General features: G+C 44.2%; 1 long non-coding RNA gene across 1 annotated transcript; it reads right to left on the bottom strand.

The window, feature by feature from the left end:
- Window positions 1–846: 846 nt before the first annotated feature.
- LOC124256701 lies at window positions 847–16,275 on the bottom strand. The gene is made up of 5 exons (XR_006893047.1): window positions 16,151–16,275; window positions 15,964–15,979; window positions 14,756–14,811; window positions 12,417–12,461; window positions 847–880 (listed from the first exon to the last, which is right to left on the bottom strand). It is a non-coding gene; the product is annotated as an uncharacterized LOC124256701 (long non-coding RNA).
- Between the last annotated feature and the right edge of the window lie 549 nt (window positions 16,276–16,824).

Here is a 16,824-nt window from a genome sequence, read left to right as displayed (position 1 = left end):
AACTGAAATTATTGATGGACGTAATGTGAAAGTATTGTCCCACTAGTTGTACGTAAGTCTGTTCTTGATAAAAATAACATTGACTAGTGTTTTAGAACTTCGACATTGGCCTCGTCTTGGTATAGCTGCGAGTTTCTTTATTCTTCTCTTTAACCTACAGCCAAAAATGGTGACCAAAGTGATGGCATAAATCTTGCTGGGGAATCATGCAGAAAACAAAGATGTTGTGATGTTGTTTGACTGTCCTGTGTTGACAGATGTTTTAAAATATGTTAAGCTTATTTTAGAAATAGAATCAATTTGAACGTTTATCTGCTTGCTTTACGCCACACTCAGCAGTAGACGTCAGTGAACGATCGATTTGGGATGAGAAAAATCAGGTGGTCGACGTCATGAGCATCGATATTCACAATTCTGATACGATGTTATATGTGTCAAACAAGATGTTATATGTGTCACCCAATCCCGCTGATACGATGTTATATGTGTCAAACAAGATGTTATATGTGCCACCCAATCCCGCTGATACGATGTTATATGTGTCAAACAAGATGTAAGATGTGCCACCCAATCCCGCTGATACGATGTTATATGTGTCAAACAAGTCTGACCACCCAATCCCGTTAGTCGCCTCTAACGACAAGCATAGGCTGCTGATGGCCAGTTCTTATGGAACCAAAAACCTTAGTATTATTGGTGCAATGTGAAAGTTTAATTCATGCATTCGTTACTCCACGTTGCCTGCCTCCACCCCCTATCTCGTATTATTATTTTTTAAGGAAAACAGTTCCATAACTTACCGATGGTCCTGCACCTGCATAAGCCCTGTTCACAAACTGTTTGCATTGAACCTTCTGGACCGTGGCATAAACATCAGACACTGTAGAAGAGAGAACAAGGAGTATAGATTATTAAAGAGTTGTGTAAGATTGGTACGGCAGCCTTTTGGGTCATTCGTTTCTTTCTGTTATTTTTCATGAAAATATCAACTTATTATCTTGAAATTTCAACATCGTAACTTATCATTTCAACATATCATTTTGAAATTTAAAGAAAACGAATGGAAAATATTAGTAAAATCTAAATATTTTTTATATTTATATACTTATCCTGCACTACTTACTTCCTGCACTTATTGCTTACGACTCGAAACGTGGCTGTGCCAGACGATTGATGTTAAAAGCGTAGACTGTGATCACTTCCTGGTCTCGGGTAAACATCCGTCTGCGCACGCATCACCGGAAGGTGACGTCAGCCACCTCTGATTATTGCCGTAAATCCCACAGATGAAAACAAAGAGGGTAGGTAGCTGAAAGCGCAGGGTGTGCCCTTATCATAAGTAGTGCAGGATAAATATACAAATATAAAAAATATTTAGATTTTACTAAATTTTTAACTAATCCTGCACTACTTACTTCCTGCACATTTATATGACAGGCAGGATGGAGGGCGTGTCATCTGAGGGGATCGCCTCGCAAGGTAAACAAAGACAGCTCGGTCAATGTTATCAAGTGCGCCTCGGTGGTGGAAAACCGTCGTCGCACCTAGATCGGACGGCGAGTGACGATCAGGCAGTAGTAATGCGCACATAAGACACGTAGTCTTAAATGGAATATACCAGACGATTTTAAAGCGTTATTAGCTTTAGGGAAATGTAGTAAAAAGCAGTGACTCGGATTAACCCAAGCGTTACTCCTTAACTGACACACCCAGTTGTTCTCCTGGAACAACTCTTTTCCCATACGTCGTCGGCGTGCTTCATGGGAAGAAAAAGCATGGTGGAAGGTATCTTCGTTGAACCTGGCAGAATAGTCAACAGACAGTGACTATCTCTTAGTGGTTATTCACATAGAAGACATGTAGGCTTAAATGAAAAAGACCACGCGATTTTTAGAGCGAGATTAGCTTTAGGGAAATGCAGTAAAAAGCAGTGACTTGAGTTTTCGAAGTATTGATCCTTAACCGACACACCCAGTTGTTTCCCTCGGAACAACTCTTTTCCCACACGGCGACATCATGCCTCGTGGGAAGAATATCATGAACGAAGACACCTTCGATCGTGGAATCTGGAAGACTGGTCGACAGAGAGGGATTACATCTCAGTGGTCATTCGCATATAAGCCATGTACGCTTAAACGGAAAAGGCCACACGATTTTTAAAGCGTTATTAGCTTTAGGGAAATGCAGTAAAAAGTATTGACTTGAGTTTTTCCAAGTGTTACTCCTTAACTGACACACCCAGTTGTTTCCCTCGGAACAACTCTTTTCCCACATGGCGTCATCGTGCTTCGTGGGAAGAAATATCTTGAAGGAAGGCACCTTCGTGGAATCTGGAAGAATGGTGGGCAGAGGGATTATATCTCAGTGGCAATTCGCATGTAAGCCATGTACGCTTAAATGGAAAAGAGACCACACGGTTTTAAAGCGCTATTAGCTTTAGGGAATGCAGTAAAAAGCATGGACTTGATTCTATTCAAGTGTGACTCCTTAACTGACATACCCAGTTGTTTTCTCAAAACAACTCATTCCCCACATGACATCATTGTGCTTCGAGGCGAACAACAATGAGGTCGAGGATTGGTGAGGTGCTTGTCTGGCACCAATGGTCCCAAGCGTTGGACACATGTGGTGTGGATACTGATTGGCGAATACTGTGTCCGACGTCTAGAAACACTCATGCATGATCAATGCCACTGTACAGTTACTGTGAAGTGCCATAGTCCAGGCAAGTGTACGAAGTACACTCTCTCAAAAAAGAAACGCAACCCCTGTTTTTTTGGGTAATGTTTATATCAATTTTAACTGGTTATTACATTTGTATTTTTAAAGATAATGCCATGAAATTTGACATGGTGAACCTTAGGTCAGCACGGTATAAGGTAACAGTTAATGCAGGTCAGTATCGAACTCTCAATTTACGCTAGGGGGCGTTGTCTTCAGTATCTCGTTGTAGAACCACGAGCTCTAATCACAGCAGTGCACCTCCTCGGAACAGAACGAATCAGACGGCGGATGTTTTCCTGGGGGATTGCTCTCCACTCTTCCTGGAGTGCTGCGGCCAGTTCAACCAACGTGTGCGGTTGTGGTGTACGTGCACGAACACGACGATCCAGCTGGTCCCACAGATGTTCGATAGGATTGATGTCTGGCGATCTGGAGGGCCACGGCATCACGTTGACGTTTGAATTCTGTAGGAATGCCACTGTTGCACGAGCTGTATGAGGGCGGGCATTGTCATGTTGAAAAGACTCCCTCTGTTGGTCGATTATCGGCAGAAGATGTGGCTGTAAGACGTCATCAATGTACCGTTGTGCCGTCAAATTGCCACGAATGATGACCAAGTCTGACCGTTGGTTGTAAGACATGGCTCCCCATACCATGATGCTTCCTCCTCCAAATCTGTCGACCTGTCGAACGCAGTTCGGTGCAAAACGTTCATTTGCTCGTCTATAGACACGTTGTCTACCGTCACGTCGTTGAAGAAGAAAACGAGACTCGTCACTAAACCAGACTCTTCTCCAGTTTCTTAGGGTCCATCTCCTTACGTTAGTACACCACCTGAGACGTTGGCGTCGATGTTGGCGTTTCAAGACGGGCCCAACAACTGGTCTTCTTGCACGTAAATTTGCCTCATGTAAACGGTTCCTGATGGTTTGGGCCGATACTCTCCTCAAACCTGGCACCTGTGTTGCAGTGATGGTGGGTGTGGCATGCCGATTACGTAGGTGGCTGAGTCGAATAAAGCGATCCTGAGCCGGTGTGGTGATCCTAGGTCTACCGCTCCTGGGACGATCTTCAATTGCATGGAACTGTGTGTAACGATTCCAAAGTCGGGAGATTGTTGTTTTGTGTACGTTTAGATGACGGGCAACTGTTCCAAAGCTTTCCCCGGCCTCAATGCGACCAATGGCAATATTTCGATTTGCTGTACTCAAACGGGGCATTTTCGAACTTGATTTACAGAGCAAATTATGAGAGAAAAATTACAAACTACGCATGCTTTTAAAACCCTCTACATGAACTGTGTTTTCAACGATTTGCACGTGCAACAGGCTTTTAGCATTTTGTACATGACAATTTCGCACTTTCTCAAATAACACGGATACAAAGGTCATCATGTGTGAAAATGGTTCCGTTTGGGAGCTTATACTGATCAGATTGGAACGTATTAACAGTATTTTGAAGAAAATTCTAATTTACATTCACCATCTTTATTCTAGAAATGATGTCAGATATTTAGATAGGGGTTGCGTTTCTTTTTTGAGAGAGTGTACATTAGGATGGCGTAGATGAGGGGAAACCAGACCAGCCACATTATACGCATGAATAAATGGTAGTCCGTATCCACAAAACACTCATGGTTTTGCTTACATGTCTCTGATGGCTTGGGTTCTCTTAATGTACAAACTGAGTACATCAGCTGAACACAAAAGTAACACAGGAACGTCGTCAACGCCGACAACAGACGATAAAGGCGAAAGAGAGAACTATCGATCATTTCGCGCTGGCAACTGCCATGGGTTATAGAGATGTAATCCCAATCAAATACCCAGAGGCAAAGAACCATGACGGTGTCGTTCAAACTTTACCCAATTAACACCAAGCGCATGACCCTTGTCGCTATTGCTGTGCAAGTCTGCAAGGGAAGTGTTCGTGAGTGGCTTGCAGGACACAACGTGTAGGCGGTCCAAGACCGTGTTGAGATTCCTGGCGGGAGGTCAAAACTGCAGCCTGGGTACACAAGCGTTAAACAAGCGAAGCATGGACGGTAGCTCCTGTCAATGGGGACTGCCAAAAGGAAGGGAATTGCCACTAACAGAAGTGGCAACAATGCCCCTCTTGAAACGCCTTCCCTGTACAAATACAGCAGGGAGACTGCTAAAACAGGGGGGATACATTCAGCGGATCCTGCTTCGCGGCAACACAACTGCTCGAACGACTGCCCCTCGTTATACATGTGCCTAATGGAAGTCCAATGTTCATTAGCGAAGCAGTAACAATGCTCTGGCTGAATAGCAATTGGCGCAGAATGCCGCCTGAAGATGCAGTGTGTTAATTGAACCGTTCTGGCGTGGGATGAGGATGCACTGGGATGTTTCCACATCTGGCTAGTTGAAGAGGCTTGAAACCAACCTCTGGTTGGTCATCTGGGACCAGCTAAATTTAGTCGAAGTCAAGTTTTTAAGTCTTGATTGTGACTAAAACATTTGGAAGCAAGGCCGGAGGAAACGAATTTTTATATAGCGCCCCCCAGGAAAGACTGAAGCCACCCACTGCCCAGGCTGACCATTCGGAGACGGAGACACATAAACAGGTAGCTCTTTGTGTAGCATTTATTCTATGAAAGCGACTCTGTCAGATCCCAATATAGTGTCCGCTAAGATGTACCCGCACCCAGGAATATGCTGAGTGCTCAGATGGATATGGGTGTCAGCTATTACTGGAAACAGACGGAACGTCTGGAAACAGTAACCCGGTCAAACTCTCGTTAAGCTCCACAACAATCGTGTTGCCCGTGTGCTATAACGCCCAGTGACGGATGGCGAGGAACACTGCCTTGAGCTCCAAACTGCTTATTGATCTCACGGCCGAAAACCTGAGGTTATCAGGTTATTCTGCATGGAGGCGCCGACAAAAAACGTATGTAGTTCGGAACTCGCTCAGTCAAGGTGACTCCACCTATGACATCTAAGGGCGAGTCCACTAAAAGGAAGAAAAAAACTGAGGTAAGTGAGGCAGGAGGCCGACACGTTGACGAACGTCCGCCTGTCATTCCTGGGTGGACACATGCAAAGTACGCAATATGGCGGACAGCCCACGTGAACTCAGTAAATTATCACTGTTGCTGCGCTAAACAGGTACTCCCGGTCGAAGGTAATCCTTGGAACCCGGCACATCGTTGAGGCAGAACTATGAAGAGCCGGAACCCATGTGTCCATATGTTGTGACGTATGGACACCCAAGAAATAACCAATTACGTCAGAACGCACTCGTCATCAATGTACAAGTGTTTGGATAATACAAGGGCCTAGTGGATGAGCGAGTGTCCAGTCATGTGGATCTTGAACTTTTGTTGTTGTTTTTTTTGCCACAGCTTCCGTCACCCTTGAAGGGGACGCAGCTACGTTCATATCCTCTTGTTGATGTGAGACTTGTCACAACGTCTCCTACCACGCACCGGCACCTGATTCCAAGCCCACCTAACAGTGTGGCGTTGAGGCTATAGTAAGGTACTGGCATGGATTCTTGTGATGAGGGATGTTTGACTTGCTTGAAGGCCGTCAACGCTATCTCCCTGTGAGTAAAGTCACACACTGTTCGATAGACGTCCTTGAACTCGTTATTAAAGATGGCAGTAGGATTGGTGAAATAGATCCTAACCGGAAAATCCTTGACCTCAAATAACACCTGCGTTGCCGAGAACTGCCTGTAAGTGTTCGCCAAGGATAGTGAGGACAATCCACTGCCAAGCCATCATGCATATAAAAGAAAGGTGACGATCCTGAGAGACAATGTTAATAGCCGAAGCTAAGTTGAGATAGGAAGGAGCATCCGTGGGGATTCCAATTCAAGGGCCGTCATCCCTTGCACCTCGTGCCTTGTAAGAAAAAACACTGTCACGCGCTCAATTTCCTCATCCACCTGGGCTGCCCTATTGATGAATTCAAGACAAGGGAGTGTGTAGACGCCACGCCCGGTATAGGTACCATATTAGCCTCCATGTGGAGGCGCTGACGCAGTATGTTACTTCATATAGATACTCAATCTGGTATAGGCGCTGGAGTGAGTGAGTATGATTTTATAGGCCACTCACTATGATGTTATAGGCGCTAGATCAAGTAGAGCCGCCGTACAGGCACTGGATCTGGCAGAACGCTGTATCTGGTATAAAAACCTGACAGGCTTTTGAGTGAGTAAGCATGGTATGATAGGCGCCGTACAAGCGCTAGATCTGGTAGAAAACGCCGGACAGACGCTGGAGTGAGCAAGTGAGTATGGTGTTATAAATGCCATACAAGCGCTGAATCTGGTAGAAACGCCATATAGGCGCTGGAGGGAGTAAGTATGGCTTTACAAGCTCCGTACAGGCGCTGGATCAGGTAGATGCATCATACATTCCCTGTAGACAGGAACGACGCTGGAACAGGTTGGTGTTGCGATTGAGGCGCTAACACCGACTGCAGAACGCCGAGGTCGTAGTCGATGTGGTAGAAGAGCCGTATAGGCGCTGCAGTGATGAACAGCAGATGCGCTGTTGTACCAGACTGCCCTGCTAACTAGGTCATGTCAAATGGGAGATCGAAACATCCAGTGACTGCTGAGCGCGCGGCGCATGCATCTGAGGCGTCAGGAGTAAGACGTCTGCCAAGGACACGTTGGAAACAACAACCTGGAGAAAGGAGACGGAGCGCCAGAAGCGCCAGAGCTAGAGGACATGCTAGTCACAGGCAACGTCGGTGTTGGACCTGGCGCTTCAATAAAAAGGTGTTATATTAATTAAGTAGCACATTACTTGTGTGAAAACGGGGAAACACGGAAAAGTGCAATTCACACAGTGTGAATGAGGGCACTTATGAGATACCCCGCCTTACAAAAACTATACAGCGTGTGCCCTATAGAAACTGCAACATAGCAGAAAACCCCAGCAAACACACGGTGAAAAACATTACAATAGTAATGGGAAACACACGGTGAAACAATATAATAGTAACGGGATAGAACAGCATAAATGAGAACAAAATACTGACATAAACTGGAGACCAGAATTAAGGCTTAATAATAATATACGATGATAGTATGAGCATGAGTCAAGAACAAGCCACTTCGAATACATCGAAGCCACATGTTCTGAATGGCGAAGTGACCGATAATAGTGATGAAAACTATCGTGTTATCACAAACACCATCACTACAACAGTACTACGAAAAACGAAACGGAAGGTAATACCTACACTCTCTGAAGAACAAAGGAAAGTACCCAAAAGACAGTTTATTATCAATAAACACAAATTCATAGGATACAAAACAGTCTAGCTGGCAAACCACACATCTTGCGAGGCGTGCGAAAAGCAATAATCTGAGGTGGCTGACGTCACCTTCCGGTGATGCGTGCGCAGACGGATGTTTACCCGAGACCAGGAAGTGATCACAGTCTACGCTTTCAACATCAATCGCCTGGCACAGCGTCTAACACTGATGGTCCCGATCCTTTGAACGTTAGGTCATGTGTCCTACGGGAGGCAAAATAATTACAGAAAAAACAGCGAGTGACTGTGCGAGTTGTGTCAGCGTTATGTGACACTAATTACAGCTTTTAGGTTTTAAACACTTTCGGTCTCATGCTGACAAAGAAACAAAGGAAAGACTTCCGCCCGTATACCCGCCTCCTCCCCTTAAATTTCATTCTAAATAGTCAAATCATATCACCTGAATAATATTCGTCATCTGATAAGAATGAGTTTTAACATGTTTCATTAATTATATCTACATACTGATAGATATATCCAACAGCTATAAATGTCACTCAAGAAATTTAGCAATATTCCAGCAATATCACGGCGGGGGACACCAGAAATGGGCTTCACACATTGTGCCCATGTGGAGATTCGAACCTGGGTCTTCGGCGTGACGAGCAGACGCTTTAACCACTAGGCTACCCCACCGCCCCTAACCTCAAATGAGACTCACTGACCACACGGAGAGAAAGACGGGCTGTACCTTCTCTTCTGCGCCTCCTCTTTTTGTTCACCTTGGCATACAGGTCTGTAGGTAGAAGTGTTCAGTCAGAAACAAATACCACAACAAGGGGAGCAATATCAATGGTTTTGTACGTGTGTACACCACACTCAGCAGTACTCCAGCTATATGGCAGCGGTTTCTAACATAGAGTCTGGACCAGACCAACCAGTGGTCAATATCATGAGCATCGATTTCCGCAACTGGGACATGAACTGAAGCAGTCAGTCTGATCGCCCGTTAGTCGCCAATAATAGGTTGGTGAAGAACATTTCTTATCTAGATTTTCACGGGGTAGATTACTGGTAGATTCTTAAGGTAGTGTGACCACCTCCGTGGTGCAGTGGTTAGAGCGTCCGCCCGTCATACCAAAAGACGTTAAAATATTGTACTTGTTGGTCCCTGCCTGGCGCTCGGCATTAATGGGTACAACAAGGACTGGTCGGCTCGGAGTCAGTATACTGTGTCTGAGTGGGGTATTCATGCTTCACTGTGGCGTGGTATCTCAGTGAGCTAGCACTATAAAACCAGCTTAAGTCTGGGCTAGTACAAGCAGCCGCACAAACACATACACATGCATGCACGTCGTCATATGAGCGAAATATTCTCAAGCACGACGTTAAACCCAATTTCACCTCACCTCACCTCTTAAGGTAGTGACCACCTGATCTACTTGAAATCGTATCCATTACGTGACAGCTTAACATTCAAGACCCCCAATCCTAAATACTTCTTGTCACCATAGCATTCTGCAATGCAATGTTAATTCTGTAATCAGTATTACATTGCACGTCATTGGAGCATTTGTGTGTGCATGTACGTGGAATTTTGCTTAATAGTTAGCACAAGGAGTGGCTTGTCAGATAATATGCGACTGCGCACGGCCTTTTTCTCGACCTGTGAAACATTTGACCGACCTACATTCATGTTACTCCACTGATAGTTTATTCTGTAGTAAACGGCCTGCTTTCAATAATTTCGTGTGACGTAGATAAATGAATGAATAAATTTGGTTTCATGCCGCTTTTAGCAATATTCCAGCAATATCACGGTGGGGGACACCAGAAATGGGCTTCACACATTGTACTCATGTGGAAATCGAAACCGGTCTTTCGCGTGACGAGCGAACGCTTTAACAACTTGGAAACCCCACCGCTCCTTGCCATATATGAAAAGCAACACAAGAACCTTGTTATTACTCGGGTCATGTGTGGATGGTTAAATATAGCGGCTTGTCAGCTGTCTTGTCTGAATACCTTGCTTGTTTGCGAACGCGTGTTTTTCCTAACAGATAGTTCAAGGTCAGGTGATGTATGCTCTGGGTTCATCATGTTTCTAGTATTGGAACATAATTCATCTCAAATAACACCTGCGTTGCCGAGAACTGCCTGTAAGTGTTCGCCAAGGATAGTGAGGACAATCCACTGCCAAGCCATCATGCATATAAAAGAAAGGTGACGATCCTGAGAGACAATGTTAATAGCCGAAGCTAAGTTGAGATAGGAAGGAGCATCCGTGGGGATTCCAATTCAAGGGCCGTCATCCCTTGCACCTCGTGCCTTGTAAGAAAAAACACTGTCACGCGCTCAATTTCCTCATCCACCTGGGCTGCCCTATTGATGAATTCAAGACAAGGGAGTGTGTAGACGCCACGCCCGGTATAGGTACCATATTAGCCTCCATGTGGAGGCGCTGACGCAGTATGTTACTTCATATAGATACTCAATCTGGTATAGGCGCTGGAGTGAGTGAGTATGATTTTATAGGCCACTCACTATGATGTTATAGGCGCTAGATCAAGTAGAGCCGCCGTACAGGCACTGGATCTGGCAGAACGCTGTATCTGGTATAAAAACCTGACAGGCTTTTGAGTGAGTAAGCATGGTATGATAGGCGCCGTACAAGCGCTAGATCTGGTAGAAAACGCCGGACAGACGCTGGAGTGAGCAAGTGAGTATGGTGTTATAAATGCCATACAAGCGCTGAATCTGGTAGAAACGCCATATAGGCGCTGGAGGGAGTAAGTATGGCTTTACAAGCTCCGTACAGGCGCTGGATCAGGTAGATGCATCATACATTCCCTGTAGACAGGAACGACGCTGGAACAGGTTGGTGTTGCGATTGAGGCGCTAACACCGACTGCAGAACGCCGAGGTCGTAGTCGATGTGGTAGAAGAGCCGTATAGGCGCTGCAGTGATGAACAGCAGATGCGCTGTTGTACCAGACTGCCCTGCTAACTAGGTCATGTCAAATGGGAGATCGAAACATCCAGTGACTGCTGAGCGCGCGGCGCATGCATCTGAGGCGTCAGGAGTAAGACGTCTGCCAAGGACACGTTGGAAACAACAACCTGGAGAAAGGAGACGGAGCGCCAGAAGCGCCAGAGCTAGAGGACATGCTAGTCACAGGCAACGTCGGTGTTGGACCTGGCGCTTCAATAAAAAGGTGTTATATTAATTAAGTAGCACATTACTTGTGTGAAAAACGGGGGAAACACGGAAAAGTGCAATTCACACAGTGTGAATGAGGGCACTTATGAGATACCCCGCCTTACAAACTATACAGCGTGTGCCCTATAGAAACTGCAACATAGCAGAAAACCCCAGCAAACACACGGTGAAAAACATTACAATAGTAATGGGAAACACACGGTGAAACAATATAATAGTAACGGGATAGAACAGCATAAATGAGAACAAAATACTGACATAAACTGGAGACCAGAATTAAGGCTTAATAATAATATACGATGATAGTATGAGCATGAGTCAAGAACAAGCCACTTCGAATACATCGAAGCCACATGTTCTGAATGGCGAAGTGACCGATAATAGTGATGAAAACTATCGTGTTATCACAAACACCATCACTACAACAGTACTACGAAAAACGAAACGGAAAGGTAATACCTACACTCTCTGAAGAACAAAGGAAAGTACCCAAAAGACAGTTTATTATCAATAAACACAAATTCATAGGATACAAAACAGTCTAGCTGGCAAACCACACATCTTGCGAGGCGTGCGAAAAGCAATAATCTGAGGTGGCTGACGTCACCTTCCGGTGATGCGTGCGCAGACGGATGTTTACCCGAGACCAGGAAGTGATCACAGTCTACGCTTTCAACATCAATCGCCTGGCACAGCGTCTAACACTGATGGTCCCGATCCTTTGAACGTTAGGTCATGTGTCCTACGGGAGGCAAAATAATTACAGAAAAAACAGCGAGTGACTGTGCGAGTTGTGTCAGCGTTATGTGACACTAATTACAGCTTTTAGGTTTTAAACACTTTCGGTCTCATGCTGACAAAGAAACAAAGGAAAGACTTCCGCCCGTATACCCGCCTCCCCCAAATTTAAATTTCATTCTAAATAGTCAAATCATATCACCTGAATAATATTCGTCATCTGATAAGAATGAGTTTTAACATGTTTCATTAATTATATCTACATACTGATAGATATATCCAACAGCTATAAATGTCACTCAAGAAATTTAGCAATATTCCAGCAATATCACGGCGGGGACACCAGAAATGGCTTCACACATTGTGCCCATGTGGAGATTCGAACCTGGGTCTTCGGCGTGACGAGCAGACGCTTTAACCACTAGGCTACCCCACCGCCCCTAACCTCAAATGAGACTCACTGACCACACGGAGAGAAAGACGGGCTGTACCTTCTCTTCTGCGCCTCCTCTTTTTGTTCACCTTGGCATACAGGTCTGTAGGTAGAAGTGTTCAGTCAGAAACAAATACCACAACAAGGGGAGCAATATCAATGGTTTTGTACGTGTGTACACCACACTCAGCAGTACTCCAGCTATATGGCAGCGGTTTCTAACATAGAGTCTGGACCAGACCAACCAGTGGTCAATATCATGAGCATCGATTTCCGCAACTGGGACATGAACTGAAGCAGTCAGTCTGATCGCCCGTTAGTCGCCAATAATAGGTTGGTGAAGAACATTTCTTATCTAGATTTTCACGGGGTAGATTACTGGTAGATTCTTAAGGTAGTGTGACCACCTCCGTGGTGCAGTGGTTAGAGCGTCCGCCCGTCATACCAAAAGACGTTAAAATATTGTACTTGTTGGTCCCTGCCTGGCGCTCGGCATTAATGGGTACAACAAGGACTGGTCGGCTCGGAGTCAGTATACTGTGTCTGAGTGGGGTATTCATGCTTCACTGTGGCGTGGTATCTCAGTGAGCTAGCACTATAAAACCAGCTTAAGTCTGGGCTAGTACAAGCAGCCGCACAAACACATACACATGCATGCACGTCGTCATATGAGCGAAATATTCTCAAGCACGACGTTAAACCCAATTTCACCTCACCTCACCTCTTAAGGTAGTGACCACCTGATCTACTTGAAATCGTATCCATTACGTGACAGCTTAACATTCAAGACCCCCAATCCTAAATACTTCTTGTCACCATAGCATTCTGCAATGCAATGTTAATTCTGTAATCAGTATTACATTGCACGTCATTGGAGCATTTGTGTGTGCATGTACGTGGAATTTTGCTTAATAGTTAGCACAAGGAGTGGCTTGTCAGATAATATGCGACTGCGCACGGCCTTTTTTCTCGACCTGTGAAACATTTGACCGACCTACATTCATGTTACTCCACTGATAGTTTATTCTGTAGTAAACGGCCTGCTTTCAATAATTTCGTGTGACGTAGATAAATGAATGAATAAATTTGGTTTCATGCCGCTTTTAGCAATATTCCAGCAATATCACGGTGGGGGACACCAGAAATGGGCTTCACACATTGTACTCATGTGGAAATCGAAACCGGTCTTTCGCGTGACGAGCGAACGCTTTAACAACTTGGAAACCCCACCGCTCCTTGCCATATATGAAAAGCAACACAAGAACCTTGTTATTACTCGGGTCATGTGTGGATGGTTAAATATAGCGGCTTGTCAGCTGTCTTGTCTGAATACCTTGCTTGTTTGCGAACGCGTGTTTTTCCTAACAGATAGTTCAAGGTCAGGTGATGTATGCTCTGGGTTCATCATGTTTCTAGTATTGGAACATAATTCATCTTCCTTGAACACTGGTCCTATTTTCCGGGCAAACCGGAAGCTATAAAGAGTCCATGAATGATTTTCAAATGACCAATTGATTAGAAACAAGGAATCTGAAACAAATACAAGGACGTGCCTGCGGTGGGTGGGGGTGGCTGGGCTGGGAGGGAGTTCGAGTATTTGTGGGGTGGGTAACACTGGGTATTGCTGAACACATCTTAACAACTTGATCTTGAGTAATGATGAACAAAACTTTTACATAATACCTGTGACCCTAACCTATTGATTTTGAAAAATATAACACCTTCCCCTGCTTATTATTGTCCGTCTTGGTGAACATTAAAGTTTGGGTGTGCTATCGATACAATTCTTTATATTATATTACATATTACATTCTTCACGCTATATGCGACGATTGAAAGTATTATTATTAGATATATCCATATCTCGATGTCACAAGCACAGATTTCAATTATTCTTTTGTTTGTTGTGACATGTTGCACTTAAGAATATACAAGCTGTATTGCGACGGTCTGGAAATATTAATCTCGACCAGACAATCTAGTGATTGACACCATGAACATCTACGTAAACTGGATGTGAATGTGTTTTAAGCGTACATCCCTCTAACGTCTAGTACTTACCCCCTGTGTATGATGAAAGTGACATGTATCTACTATATACAATTACGCTGATTGGCTTAAACCTTGAGTGAGTGATTTTAGTTTTACGCCGCTTTTAGCAATATCCCAGCAATATCACGACGGGGGACACCTGAAATCGGTTTAACAGATTGTACCCATCTGGGGGTCTTCGGCATGACGAGCAAACTCTTTAACCACTAGGCTAGCCCACCGCCCCTGCGAACTATGAAGGGTGTATATCACACACAAACAATTTGCACGGATTACGAACAAGTCTGTTGATGGCATACGCCGACAGGTTACGAACGCTTTGTGGATAGGTACCCTGATACTTACCACTGGGATCTTGTTGAAATTGTGCTTCGTTGTCAGCCATACTGCGGTCACCAGCCCTGAAAGACACAACTCTGAACTGAAGTGGAGGATTATGCAACCATACCATAACTCGGCATACATTAGATTGCAAAGATAAAACAGTAAAATTTCAACCTTTAATTAGCTGTCAATGATAATATTATTATAATAACTACCCGAGCATACCCGGTAACAATAATTTCTGACATTATCTTAGTAACTGTAACGTGAAGAGCTAAACCTACAACCGGAATTGGCTCATCTTGAAACTGCAAACGTCAATGCTAATGCTGTATCTTTATGTTTTCGAGATAGCCCTGAACGACTGTCATATAGGGGTAACCTGTACCTTAACTTGCAAGGGTAACCATACACCTTACTTTGTAGGGGTAACCATGTACCTTAACTTGTAGGGACAACCCTGTACCTTAGATTTTAGGGGTAACCCTGTACCTTAGATTGTAAGGACCACCCTGTACCTTTGAAGGTAAGGTAACCCTGTACCTTAGATTGTAGGGGTAACACTGTACCTTAAATTGTAGGGGTAATCCTGTACCTTAACATGTAGGGGTAACCCTGTACCTAACATGTAGGGGTAACTCTGTACCTTAACTTGTAGGGGTAACCCTGTACCTTACCTTGTAGGGACAACCCTGCACCTTAGATTGTAGGGATAACCCTGTACCTTAACATGTAGGGACAACCCTGTACCTTAGATTTTTAGGGGTAACCCTGTACCTTAGATTGTAGGGATAACCCTGTACCTTTGAAGGTAAGGTAACCCTGTACCTTAGATTGTAGAGGTAACCCTGTACCTTACCTTATAGAGACAACCCTATACCTTAGATTGTAGGGGTAACCCTGTACCTTAATGTTTAGAGTAACCCTGTACCTTACCTTGTAGGAACAACCCTGCACCTTAGATTGTAGTGGTAACTCTGTACCTTAACATGTAGGGACATCCCTGTACCTTGGATTTTAGGGGTAACCCTGTACCTTAGATTGTAGTGGTAACCCTGTACCTTACCTTATAGAGAGAACCCTGTACCTTAGCTTGTAGGGGTAATCATGTACCTTACCTTTTAGGGGAATGCAGGAATATTTAACGTGCATATAAATGCTGAGTTCTTCTCACTATTCTTGAAATGATCTACTGTCAACAGTTATCTGCTATCGAGAAGAGCCCTCACCTGTACACTTTACCTCCTGAAATACATAAAGCATTATTGAATCACTACTCGTACAAAGCCATTATTAAGAATGTATTCAGCTGTACTTGATGTAATTGTAGTAACAGATTGACGAGATGCTTGACAGGAAATACGTCTGAGATAGCAGCACAACTCGTATTCGATTCTATCATTACAAATACAATACCTTTCTTGATCCTGTGTCTGTGGACAACGACGACGACGATTGCAAAAGCCATGACGACAATGAGGACAGAACAGACATCAGCCACAGGTACGATGGAAACGGCAGAAGGTTCAGTTACCCCACGTGCTGCATCATTCACTATATAAAATAGAAGCTTTCCTAGGATTCAAGATATATACAACATGTGGAATAAGATCACATTGATATGTCGCAAGTGTCCAAAATTATTTGGATTTATTGGAACTGGTTTTTTTTGGTCGAATTATATAAATGATATAATACAGTAAATATATAATGTTTTGTTCTCCTCAGTTCAGACCTGGGTTTTTTGAGAATCTGATAGTGAAGAATTACACTGGCTTGATGTCACATCGAGTCAAGGTTGACCTCCTGAGCTATATTACGAGTTTGAATAAATAATTATTCAGAATCTATGTGTGTTTCGAGAAATTTGAAGTAAGTAAAAATCTAATCAGTCATTATAGGTCTCTTCCAAATATAACCTTAAATTTTACAGGCAGGGTTACAGTCAGCAGAACATCTCACAGCTGGTATAGACAACACAGCCTCCCCCTGTCCTGTAATCACCGTCTGTCTGGAGATGTCCCACCAGGTTACAGTACAGGCAGGGTTACAGTCAGCAGAACATCTCACAGGGGAAACACATGTAACTT

This window comes from Haliotis rubra, unplaced genomic scaffold (genome assembly GCF_003918875.1).
Source record: "Haliotis rubra isolate DU_JTF1 unplaced genomic scaffold, ASM391887v1 Scf636, whole genome shotgun sequence".
NCBI lineage: Eukaryota > Metazoa > Mollusca > Gastropoda > Lepetellida > Haliotidae > Haliotis > Haliotis rubra.
This window is presented reverse-complemented; position numbering and strand designations above follow the sequence as displayed.